Source organism: Nelumbo nucifera, chromosome 1 (genome assembly GCF_055504915.1).
Source record: "Nelumbo nucifera cultivar China Antique chromosome 1, China Antique-T2T, whole genome shotgun sequence".
NCBI lineage: Eukaryota > Viridiplantae > Streptophyta > Magnoliopsida > Proteales > Nelumbonaceae > Nelumbo > Nelumbo nucifera.
The window spans coordinates 167,905,871-167,916,953 of record NC_142649.1 but is presented as its reverse complement, the minus strand read 5'-3'; the positions used below and the strand labels follow the sequence as shown (position 1 = coordinate 167,916,953).

The window sequence follows — 11,083 nt, the reverse complement described above, 5'->3', positions numbered from 1 at the left end:
GTTGCTTGCCTTTCTTTAAGGCTATAAAGAAAAGTAAAGACTTCGAGTGGACCGCGGAGTGTCAGCTCGCCTTCGACGAGCTAAAAAGGTACTTGGCTAGTATCCCGGTTTTGACCCGACCCGAGGAAGGGGATATTTTAAAATTGTACCTCTCCGTGAGTGACGAAGTGGTCAATTCGGTACTGATAAAAGAGGTAGATCGGGTCCAATGACCCATCTACTATGTTAGCAAGGTTTTGCAGGACGTTGAAATAAGGTATCCGGAGATCGAGAAGCTGGCATGCGCGCTCGTCAAAGCAGCTCAGAAGCTTCGTCCGTACTTCCAAGCCCACATCGTTGTCGTCCTCACCAACGAGCCTCTGAGACAAATCCTGCTCAAGCCCGAGGTGTCTGGCAGATTGACAAAATAAGCCATCGAACTCAGTGAGCAGAGCCGAGCTAGATCGACCCACTCGTGAGTTACCTGCTTCACGGGACCCTCCCTACAGAATGCATGTGGCCCGAAGGATAGAGCACCAGTCGGCTAAGTACATCATCATAGACAGATAGCTATACAGGAGATCTTTCACGCTCCCCTACTTGCACTGCTTGCGACCCTCAGATGCTGAGCTAGTTCTCCGCGATACCCATGAAGGCTTGTGTGGCGGACACTTAGGGGGTAGAGCTCTTGCCCAAAAGGCATTACGACAAGGTTATTACTGGCCCACAATGAAGGCAAACGCATTTCGAGCTTGTCAAGAAGTGTGACAAGTGTCAGAGGCACGCCAACATCCACCACCAACCTGTTGTCGACCTCAAATACCTCACCAGCCCATGGCCCTTCGCACAATGGGGAATCGACATACTTGGCCCATTCCCGCCTGCAACAAGATAGAGGAAATTTCTAGTCATAGCAGTGGACTATTTTACAAAGTGGGTGGAAGCGGAATCCCTAACAATGATCATGGCCCGCAACATACAAAACTTCTGGAGGAATATAGTTTGTCGCTTCGGGCTACCTCGGGTACTCATCTTCGACAACGGAAAGCAATTCGAGGACATTAAGTTTCAGAATTGGTGTGTCGAGATGGAAATACAGTAAAAGTTCACCTCGGTGGCACACCCAGGCAAACGGGCAAGCGGAAGTCACCAATAGAACCATACTCCGTGGACTGAAAGCCCGCTTAGCTTGAGCAAAAGGACTATGGGTAGACAAACTGCCCAGTGTGTTATGGGCTTACAGAACCACTATCAAGACTGCCACGGGTGAGACTCCCTTCAATCTCACTTACGGCACGGAAGCGGTGATCCCAGTAGAGATCGAGGTGCCTATGCTACGCTTGAAGGCTTATGAAGAGGAGACAAACAATGATGAGCTCCGTGCCAACCTAGACCTGGTGAAAGAAGTATGAGACCTGGCATACATCCGGATTGCAGCTTACCAGCAGAAAGTAGCTTAGTACTATAATGCCCTGGTCAAGAAGCGACACTTCCGTGTTGGCGACCTGGTTCTTCCGAAGGTTATGGTACCTGAGCCCGGTGTTGGTAAGCTCGGACCAAACTGGGAAGGTCCGTACCGAATAAGACGGGTATTTGGGGAAGGTACGTACGAACTCAAGACCTTGGAAGGGAAACAAATACCTCGAGCGTGGAACGTCGGCAACCTGAGAAGATACTATTCGTGATCACCGAACTGGGAAGAGGACTTTGAGTCACTCCCAGAAGCCCAAGGGCCATAATGTCGAGTTGACATATGACCTCGACACTACGAATAAGTCCCAATCGCCTCTTCGGCATGGGCAAACAAGTCCCAGTCGCCTCTTTGGTATGGGCAGACAAGTCCTAGTCGCCTCTTCGGCATAGGCAAGCAAGTCCTAGTCGCCTCTTCGGCATGGGCAAACAAGTCCCAATCACCTCTTCGGCATGGGCAGACAAATCCTAGTCGCCTCTTTGGCATAGGCAGACAAGTCCTAGTTGCCTCTTCAGCATAGGCAAATCAGCCATCATGCCTAAGGCATAGACAGTTCGGGTATAAACCGTACGACATCTAGCCCAGTTCGACATATAATAACAAGTTGGACCCACTAGCTCTAAGGGACAACCGACATCTAAGCAAGTAGCCCGTGCGCAGACAGGTCAAGTATATCCCCTACAATGTCCGCTCACCTCGACATACATTATGCGAAGTTACCCCTACTCCTAGTCTAGCACGTTAGCACGGCAGTTCGGGGTAACGTACACGGAAAAATTTTATTTCGGTTATCCCTACTTATAGTCTAGCTCGGTAGCTCGACAGTTCGGGGTAACCTACACATTTCTACTCCTACTCGGTTTAGTTCGTTAGTTCGAGAATTACTTACACTTGGAACATTTTTGGACAAAGATAAGTCAAAAAGTGTATTTCATTGATATAAAACTTCGAGTACAAGAGGAAAAAAGAAGGAATTCACTATATACCGAGCTCAGAGGCCCGGGGTATACAATATAGGAGATAATAAGCCTCTATTCATCTCAGTGCTCTTCGCCCTTGTCTGAGGCTTCAGTAGGAGGGTCCATACACTCATTAGCACCGGTCTCCTCGATGTCACCGAGCAGCTCGTTGTCACTTTCCGCGTCGGAGTCCGGATCTTCAACAGCTTTGGCAGCCATCTCCTCTGTGACCCTCGAAGTAGTAATAGCACTAAGGTCAAGCTGAGGGAATTCACATCGGGTCAGCCACCTACTAAGCTTGAAGACTTTGCGGTAGCTCTCCATTCCCACCTCGATCATTTCCCTCTGGTACTCCACTGAAGTCTTGTATTCTTCGATGGCCTTGACCTTGGCCTCCTCCACTGCTTGAAGGAGTATCTTAGTCCGCTCCTTTACATGAGCCTCGAGATTCTCCACCTCCCACTTCAGCACCGGTTTTTGCCCCGCGAGCTCCTCCTTGGACATTAGCAGTGTGATTAACTCCTTTTTAGCCCGCACATCCTTCTTTAACTGGTTAACTTCATTGTGGGCCAAATTTAGCTTGGCGTGAGCCTCACGAGAAGAAGACTCAGCTGCAAGAACTCGCTTTAGGTGCACCTCGGACTGGTAAGTCAGGGCATGTATAGCGGAGTTCACCTACCAAGAGAAAAGAACAAGATTTAGTACAAGAGAAGTTAAATACAAAATTGAAGAAGTCAAGACAGAAAACTTACCACCATGCAATAGGTAGCTGCTTGTGCTCCGAGCTGAGTGACCGGCAGCTCGGCCCAGCTAGCAACCTCCTCGGCGTATACTGCACTTTGGCTCTTGAGAAGGCCATATTTCGGAATCAGAATGCTCTGAGCTGCTTCATCGCTACCTAAATAAGCGGCAGCTGCATGGGCAGACTCCGAAGACGTTGCCTCCACGGGCGTGCGGGGCGGGGAGACCTTCCCGAATTCCTCCTCGACCAGATCGATTACGAGAGGTTGCTCGGTGGATAAGGGTTGCTCGGGCTCTGCAACGGTAGCCTGCGGAGACTCAATACGAGCTCTTAGGAAGCTTGCTTCTTCTTTCCTTTCTTCATGCTACCGAAGAGTTCGGTCGCAGGGATTTTCATGGTTGCTACAACAAAAGCAAACGATCAAAAACAGCACCAAATAAAACAAAGACAACACAACAAGTGACGACCTACCAGGACTTAGACCGGCCTGCACGAGCTTGTTTTCGGTCATGTAGTCCATGACCTTGAGACCGAGCTCCGTCCAAGATTAGAGCGCTTCCCTTGTCTTCACGTCCAACCTGACACCGGGATCTTGGATGGCCGCCCTCCAGTGGGTCGAGAAAGGCCACCCCTCAGTTTTACGAACCACGAAGTAACGCCTTTTCCAGGTTAGGACCTTATTTGGGAGCTCGTGCAAGAGTTTATAGCCCGGACGAGGGGAGAGGTAGTAAGTTCGCCTGTGTTCAGGCAAAACACAGGAGTTAATGGAAGAAAAGATATCAAGGTCAAGAGGAAGGTTATAGTCGTGGAAGAGGGAGATGGTTCCTACTACATTACGAATGGAGTTCGGGTGCAGCTGATCTATGGTAATGTTAAAAAGTTTTATGACTTCGACAATCAAGGGATGAAGTGGAAGATGAAGACCAGTTACGAGCTACTCCTCGAAGATCACGATCTCGTCGTGACCGTGCTCCCAAGGAAAGTTGCTTAGAAGCCTATACCGAGCTACTAGGGACAGGAGCCTGTCCGCCGTCATTGTCGACGGGCCAAAGTTATCTGGCTACCGACCTTGATGCGAGGTGGACGCCAGATCACCTGAAGCCTCTCGTGCCTCCCGGGGTGATTCCACCTTAGGAGGATCGCAAACTGCAACTTAACCCGAAGTAGCTTCTTCAGTATGGCGATCTACGACCTGAGCTGAGGTACCTACCTCGGCCCCAACGGATCCACCGCTCCCATCTAAAAGACTATCGAAACTAAAGCTAGACATGGAAAAGACACGGAATCGAAAAGGAGAGCTAGGGAAGACTCACCAACGAGAGACCGAACTGAAGGAAGATGACCCCAGGAAGACACCGAACTGAAGAGACCGAGCTAAGGAGCTTGAACGCGACCTCAGATCGAAGGCTAGTGAATTTGTGGCGAAGCAAATGAGTCTTGGGCCCCCTATTTATAGCCGTTGTGTCCGAGAATCAACGGTCGAGATTGAAGTGATCCAACGGCTCTTAGGAAAACCGGCTGCGTGACCCCCGAGGTTGAAATCGGTTTATCGCGTGTTTTGACGTCCGTAGAGTTTATAGATCGCGTGACGTCCGCGCGTAGACTAGACGCGACCTGGGTTATTCCTGGTTGAGTCGGGTGGCTGAACAGGTCCGACCAGCGATTCGCCCGGCATGCCGCCTGGACCTCGGGCCAAATCCACTTGGACTCGTCATGAACTCCCTGCTGGGATCACGATAAGCACTTATCCTCACTCTGCCAGAATCGGAGGAGGAACAAGATAAGTCTTACCTGTATGTTGTTCCTTCGGAAGCGGGCGAACTCCATCTCCACATCCCAGATATCTCAAAACTCTTTTGTGTGCCCCACGAATACTCAACTATATAAAGGCTCCAACCCCGATGGCATGAGGTACGCATGATTTCTCTGCTCTCTAGCTTTCTACATTCTCAAAGCTATTTCAGCTTACAAACAGCTTACTAACTTAAGCATCGGAGTGACCTCGCCGAACTAGCCACCCCGGATTCTCTGATCTTATTTTACAGATTTACTTAACTCGTCGTCTGACTGAAAGCCAGATCATCCTCCGGCAGGCGCAACATCACCCACCTTGAAAAAGTTGAAAATGTTCACTCCAATGATGCGCAACTGCAGGTTACCCACTATCTTTTTACATCCTTACCCAACCCAATTATGGTAATACCTCCTTACCCACTTACTTTTATTAGTGAACGGAACGGCGGAACGCACCTTTCTTCTCCCCACCTTCTACGAAATTTTCCTCCCATATTTTGAATGCAACTGCGCCGTGCGCACTTACTCTCAGTCTCGGATTTCGGAAGGAAGCTTCTTTGCAACTACCACACGTACCTCTCCATATGGTCATATCCCATCGGATCGTCGTCAATTTGTCATGTTATTACGAAGTTGCCACTGGATTATCATATTTGCCTCCTCTAAAGAGAGAAAGATTATTATTATTATTATTATTATTATTAAAACAACTACCAACATCATCTACTCCTGCTGCCGCTTTAATGTTATGTAACCTGAATGGAATCAGTCTTAGGACTCCTCTTGCCATTACGGGCACGTATTCGAGGTCGAGATTATGCTTTGCTGTCTAATAATTCAAGGCCCATTTTACAACATCAAAAATGTTAAGTGACAATAAGCCCTCAAATTTCGGGGCTCGGCCCACTCCGAAAGTTATATACACATATGAATTAAATTAAAATTTTAATTTGTAGAAACCATTGTTTCATGGATTAACATGGGCAAGCCCGGATGCCCGTCCCGATCCACGATCATCCCCATCCACATGCCACCACCACCACCAGGCGACCACGGCCACCATGTTTAATTGGAAGTTGGAAACGAAAACAATTCATTTTTTTCGATAATAAAAACAGTTGGATTGGAGCCGCGCGCCCATGAAAAATGATAATGATATATTTTTTTGCTCATAATTCATAATTATAGAAATTTTAAAAAATGATTCTCAAAAAAAAAAAAGAGAGGTGTAACTGCAAATTTGTTCAGTATAGGGGGGTAGAACTGGGAGCTCGCTCGGAGGTTAACCCAACTTTTGTTTTGGTCCCGGATACTAAAGGGAGCTTCTGCCTTGCTTCACCAGGACTAAAGCAGACTTAAATTATTGTCTTCGACTATATATATTACGTGTGAATTCTGGTGAGAGGGAGAGAGACAGAGAGGTCCGTAGTCTGAGCCTGAGAGAAGCTAAGGAATAACTCAGAGTACGCAGGATAGCAAGGAGAAAGTCGGCCGGGAGAGTAGAGATATTAGGTATGGCAGGAATGCTTCCAGGGGTGGAATTGGCCAGAAGGCGAAGGGTATATCACCATCATCAATACAACGACTCTAATTCTCGAGATCACCCCTCTCTCCTAAGAGATCGCCTTCAACCTTCATCGCCCTCCGATTTGGACGAAGCAGCTCTCAAGGCCCGCAGAAGACTCGAGGAGAAGCTCGGCCTCGGCCGCCTCCGTTCCAGGTTTTCCTCTCTCTCTCTCCCCCTTCTTCATTTTGCCCTTCCCTTTTCATTCCTTTTCCATATCTACAGTGATGACCGCTTTGCTGAACTTCTGCTGTCAATTGTCATCGGAGGTGGATCCGAGCTACCGTCCGATGTTATCCTGTGTTGGACCCAAAATCATGACAGATGACACTATAAATTCCTTTTTTCACTTATTTCCTCTTCTCTTTGAAAAATAAAAGGAGCACTGGCGCCACGCCACGCACGCATCTCCGCCGTTGAGGCCGGATTGTCCGATGAGGGTTCCACACCCTTAGCTGTCGGATCGGGATGAATGCATCGCGTCATGCCCGTGCCGCCTCGGTGTTCTCCTAGAATAAAATTGAAATCTGACAGTGCTTGCTTCCGCCTGTGTCAGGGTTATTCCCTGTAGAGTTGCAATTTGGAAATGGATCAGATGTATCAGATATAATAACTAGATTTCAGTTTGATTTATTATCCGGATTTGATTGATATTTGATGATAAATTAAAAATCTTATATGTCGACAAGCGTCCAAACCAAGAGAGTTTCCTCCGAGGAAATCAGCATGGTTGGATGAGTTATTAAGCATTACCAGTTCTATACACTAATGCTTCTCCCTGCCAATATCAGATCGTCTAAACAAAAACCCAATGAAGGTAGAAGCTCCAACCAACCGGTTCGTGCCAAAGAGTCGCAGTCTCTGATGGGTGTGACAAAGCTAGAGAAACTGTGGCTTCCAAAGCTCGGGCGAAGGAATTCGGAGGGAGATGTGTGTGCTGTTTGTTTAGATGGGTTTCAGAATCAGCAACAAGTGATGAATCTGCCCTGCTCCCATAGATATCACTCGGACTGCCTTATCCCATGGCTTACTACTCATTCACATTGCCCCTACTGTCGGACCCATGTTCAGTCCTGACGATATACATATTGTAACATTACTTTTAAGCTTTATTTTTCTGTCGCCATTTTTGTTCATGTAAAGCTTTTGTGGCTCTTTTGTCTTTACTTTCCCTTCGCTGTTACTTTCTTCCAGGATGATTAGTGAGTTTGGTGATTCATTTCCACAACTCAATACAAGTGTTGCATAACATGCCCAAAATGCAAGATTACATGACTAGCTTATTGGTCATGCTAGCTTACAACCGCAGCTGTTCTGTTAACTGTAATGCTGGAATGACCTGATCCTTTAAAGGAAGTACACGTGGCAATTTATTTGGGTCCCAGACTGCATCGTGTCACATGGATGCTATCGTTTTGATTGTCTAGAGTAGGGCTACACATCGTGTGAATTAATAACCACATGATATATGCATTTGAATTAAGTTTTATGATCTACATAAAAATCGAGGCAAAAAAATAATGTATAAGGGCAGCACCTCTTCATATAAAAAGTAAAGATATAAAAGATATAAGTTTACATTTTATTATTAAATTTAATTTTTATAATCTATACTAAAATCAAGACAAATATTTATATTATATATTATTAGTGGAGCTATGTATGTGTGTGCCGTTAATCATCAATCATATATTAGTATTTGGATTAAATTTTATGACCAGCAGGTATAGATAGATATCACTTCTGTTATTGGTGTTTAAGCTCTAGTATTCTTTGGAAGTTATAACGAGTACTAAGAGAGAAATATGCCTAACAGGACCTGTATATTGGAAGGTTTAAATCCTTTCTAGCTTCCTAAACCTTATTGAAAGTCTTATCTGTCCGACTCCTCCCATTCTAGTAATTCAAGTGTTAAACATTATGACCAAGTAAAAATCCAAGGTTATGTTTGGTTTGATAGAGAATAAGAGAGGCAAAAGAAAATTGAGGTAAAGTCCTTAGTAATTTTTGTGAAATTTCTAAAGGACTTCTTTCTCAACTTAATATTGCCTTGGCCTGAAATTTAGATGTGACCCTTAACCTAAAAGTTAGGTGGTGTTTAATAAATCTAAAAAGTTAAAAAGATATTAAAAGTGTTTGAAATCTGAAAAGAGACATAATTGCTTTTCTACTTTTTAAAGGATTTGAATCCATAAGTTTGTTTGTGTTGAATCAACCCTTTACCATTTGAAATTTATTGATTTTATTATTTTACCCCTAGAACATATTATTTGAAAATGTTGAGTTTGATTTACATTATCTCATAAAAAATAATAAATAATATTGAAATAATACAAATAATAAATTATTAATTAATAAATGAAACAATTAAAATTTAAAAATAATTAATGACTATAAAAATATTAAAATAATTTATAATTTATAATTTATACAAATAAAATTTAAAATAATTTTTAAAATTTAATAAAATAATAAAAAATTATTAGTTAATAAAAATATTTAATAAATAACACAAGTAAATTTAATAATAATTAATTAATGTTTAATAAAAATAATAAAATAATTAATAATTAATAAAAAATTGCGGTGGAAGAGAGAGAGAGAGAGAGCGAGAGAGAAAATAGGGGGAGAGAGTTGTCGCTGCAAGTTGCAGCGGCAATGGCGATGGTGGGAAGACGAGAGGGAGGGAGGGAGAGAGAGCGAGGGCAAGAAGACAAGGGGAGAGAGAGAGAGAGCTGCCGTTGCAACTTGTAGCGGTAGTGGCGGAAGACAAGGCAGAGAGAGAGAGAGAAAGAGAGAGAACCGCCGTGGCAGTGGCAGAAGACAGGGCGGGGAGAGAGATCGAGAGAGTGAGAGAACCGCCGTGGCGGTGGCAGAAGATAGGGCGGAGAAAGAGAGATTGAGAGAACGAGAGAAGAACCACCGTTGCGGCTGCGGTGGCGGAAGACAGGGCGGAGAGAGAGCGAGAGCGAGAGAGAAGAACCATCGCCACTGGAGAGAGTGCAGCGGCGGTGGTGGTTGTGGAGCTTCAGCAGCGGTGGTGGCAGTGGAGCTTGTTCAGTTCACAGTGAGTGTTCGATTGGACTTACATGAAAGGACAAAATATGTAATATTAAAATTTCTTTAAGGGTATTTATGTCTTTTATGCACCTCTGAATTAGGTCTAAGCACATTAAGCAGCTTATCCACCTCTAAGAAATTAAGATATGAAATCCAATTTCAGATCTGTAATAAGAGGTAATAACAAACATTCATAAAAAAAAATAAGAGGTAATAACAAACAAAGCAAGGTGTCTGAAAAGCAAACTTTTTAGATTCAGACATCTAAAAAGTGCAATCAAATGGCACCTTAGTTATATATATGTAGCTGATTCTAGGGAGATACAAGGACTTGTTTTTTTCTTTTGCTAATTATAAGGTGCAATCAACTTAAGTGGAACAATTTCATCGGCAATAGTATTTGATATGGCTAGAACTGATTAACAATTGGGACCGGACACATGGCAGCAATCCTTGATTTGCACGTGTCAATAAGTACCTTAGTTTCAGAACCTCCTCCTTCACCTCGGTCTGATAATTTCCTCAAGTGCTATGCCAATAGAGTTCACATCTACGTCCCACAGAGCTTGTCTTAAAAATGCCCCATATGCACATCTCAGTATGCACTGAAAATATCCTATTTTTATCATTGGAAGATGTTCCCAGTATACGTTGGGATATGCTATGAAACGTTCTTGGGGCACACTGTGGGGTGCATATGTGAATTCATGACAATAAGATCACCCTAATAACTTTGGGGTATGATAGCTTGGTGGCAAGGGCATTGCAACAAGAGAATAAGTGGCATCGACTAGAACACCACCACCTAGGGGCACTACTGCCCCACATACCTACTAATCAACATGTAAGATTGATGGTGGGCCCGATGCTCTACCACGTAGAGTTCAAATCATCCCCCCACAAGAGTGCCCCCCACAAAGTCCCACAGCACATCCCTATCGTGTACTGGGAACATCTCCCGGTGATGATTTAATGTGAGTAACCAGGCCACCAATAGAAAGGTATGCATTTACTCCATTACCCATCAAATTTTAGCACATTACTACCTTGCACATCTCACATTCACTCCCTCCACTATTCTAGACTTGTTTGACTTGACCGTTTAAATCCTCACCTTGGGATATCACCTCGAGGCATTTCACAAATTTGTTGTTGTAAGGAACGCATGGTTTTCAAAACCGGACCGGACCGAAAAACTGGGAACACCGGTTCCATTTTTCCCCAAAACCGGATTTTTTCCAAAATAAACGTTGATTTGGTTAGCAAACCGCTGACCCAGACAGTTGAACCGTTAAAACCATTCAATGGTTTTGACCATTTTTTTATTTTTTTTATTTTTTTGTCAAAATGGGTCGACCGTTCGACTCGGGAACCAGACCCCTGACCGGTTCATTGTCTGGGTTGGTTTTAAAAACCTTGAATGAACGACTTCATCCAAGGTGTGCGTTAGATCATCTTTCACTCATCGGTGACTTTTGAGCATCATTAGTATTTATTATTATTATGGAGATCGG

The 11,083-nt window shown here is 44.4% G+C and overlaps 1 long non-coding RNA gene across 1 annotated transcript; it reads left to right on the top strand.

The window, feature by feature from the left end:
• The first annotated feature begins 5,917 nt into the window (after positions 1-5,917).
• Positions 5,918-7,742, top strand: LOC104596604 (uncharacterized). Its single transcript, XR_016080590.1, has 2 exons — positions 5,918-6,665; positions 7,301-7,742. It is a non-coding gene; the product is annotated as an uncharacterized LOC104596604 (long non-coding RNA).
• The last annotated feature ends 3,341 nt before the right edge of the window (positions 7,743-11,083 follow it).